A 2,236-nucleotide genomic window follows, 5' to 3' on the forward strand; every position below is an offset into this window, starting at 1 on the left:
ACTTGCTAAATGGATACACTATGTTCCATAGCATCTTTGAGAAAACATCTGAGACAGTTCAAAAAGAACAGCAACAGAAGCCATTCAGTATCATTCCCCAGAAAGTCCATATTTGAAAAGAAGGAGGGACCTATTCAGGGTTCCCATGGAGGACTGTGCCTCCCATCCACTTCTGTCTCCAGGAGATACAAGACGTCAGCAGGAGTGTGCTCTACCACAGCATCCCAGCCCATGTCACTCATAGAGGAGTAAGTGAGATCCTTTGGAAGACACTTGCAGCACAGTCCAAAGTTAATGCAAACCATGCAGCTGTTTTCCTGGGAGATGGCTGGAAATCAATCACCCTCAAAAATAACTTTTTAAGCAACATCTTAATTGACACAATTTTTATAAAATATTATTTTATTATGCAGAATCTCTTTAGGCTCTTCTATGCTTTATCCAAAATGCCTTTTTCCTCAAAACGCAAATAATTCTTGTACTTTATCAAACCGTTATCTTTGTAAGTATCAGGCAATAACTAGGCTGTCTTTGTGTCTTCAGGAAGATTAATATAAATCCCATGATATCTCCCTGTCCATAGCTACAAGGGTATATTTGTCTGTGGACTGGTGGAACTTGGTTCCTTTTTGCTCTGCCAAAAATAGCTAAATTTATCATAACCTAAGGGAAATGGATGTTTACCTCAGGGCTGAGACCACCGCAGTCTGGCAGCGGTGTCTGGTGACAACTCATTTATGTTGATTTCAAAGTACCAGGTCCATTTCTATGTCCCATGAGAGGCCTGCATCCTAGAGTAGCCCTTCTTTCCAACCACAGTCAGCCAGCTGGCCATTGAAGATCTTTACCTGGGGAGCTCAATCATGTTAGCCTAATAAAGCTGGTTCATAGAAGCGGTCACTGTAGAGGTCTCCACGAATAAGTTCTCCTGCCTGGAAGTCTTCAACCTTCTGAGGACCAAGGGTGTGTGGATCAGGCTCAGTTAGAATATACCAGTAGCCATCCTTGTTAAATGGGTATTTTAAAAGGTGTAAGGGGCAAGGCACTGAGCAGAAAACAAAGGGTCCCTCTGGGTCTTCTTGGTGTTTCCTGAGATTTCATCCTGCTGTTTGTGCCGAGCTCCTCTTCCTCTTTTCTGCTGCTTCCTGTTGAGTTCCCCCATTCCAGTTCCCACTCATAGACAGGGCACTGCTTTGCTTTTGGTTGTCCATAAACAGGATCAGTGTTACCAAGGTCCTGACCCAAAAGTCCACATCTTAGGCAATCATCTTTCAGGTCTTTACGCCCTGGATCCAGGTGTTTCTTTACCAAGAATAAATTTTCTTTACTCATTGTTTTAACAATGTTAGTCAGTCAAGTCATTTGCCAGGTGTCTAAATGGTCATCATGCACTTTCAGTATTTATCAACAAATGGCATAATATTCATCCTGTGTTGCAGACTGCCATTCCGGGTTGACCAAAGCACTCAGGGACATTTCCTTCATGTTTGCTTGCTTCTGGATGAAATACGCCACTATGATGACATGCAATGCAATGAAAACTGCAGCATACATTGCAATGAAAACTGTGATTGGTATGAAAGGTAGAGAGGCTGATGTATATTTGCCAGATATATCAACTATGAACCATTTTCATAGGATAGCAGATGCCCCTCTCCAGCTGGAGAGGCTGCTACCACTGCCACCAGCTTCATCTCCCCTTCTTTGGTCATTGTTGCACTAGTGGCTGCTCCGGGACTGGGTCAGGCACCCACCACTACCATCATGGCCACTCCCAGACTTTATTATGTTATTTTGTGTCACCTGTAATGAGGCACCTCCAGCTCTATTTGTCTGTTAGGGTGCTGTGGGGCTGGCACAAATGGAAGGGTGCCCTGGATTCTCAGGCACACTCTCCTATTCCTGTATGTTTTTATTGTTCTTGGAAGTAGAGAAACTGCACCAAATATAAATGTTTTTCTTTTTGACCGTGGTAAATTATTTAAACACAATATACATGATTTTAACCATTTTCAAGTGTATGCCTCAGTGTCATTAAGTAAATTCACATTGTTGTATAAGCACAGTGCCACCATTCATCTCCAGGAATTTTTCATCTTCCCAAACCAAAACTTCACACCTGGAAAACAGCATTCTACTTCTTGTCTCTATGGATTTCACTACATTAAATACCCCATATAAGGGCAAGCCAACAACTTTTGTCCTTTTGAAACCAGCTCATTTCTGCTGGAATGAT

General features: G+C 42.4%; 1 pseudogene; it reads right to left on the minus strand.

Moving 5' to 3' along the window:
• Positions 1-134: 134 nt before the first annotated feature.
• On the minus strand, positions 135-835 carry LOC105542520 (annotated as a pseudogene).
• Positions 836-2,236: the final 1,401 nt, after the last annotated feature.

This window comes from Mandrillus leucophaeus, unplaced genomic scaffold, assembly GCF_000951045.1.
Source record: "Mandrillus leucophaeus isolate KB7577 unplaced genomic scaffold, Mleu.le_1.0 Scaffold2608, whole genome shotgun sequence".
In the NCBI taxonomy this organism is placed as follows: domain Eukaryota; kingdom Metazoa; phylum Chordata; class Mammalia; order Primates; family Cercopithecidae; genus Mandrillus; species Mandrillus leucophaeus.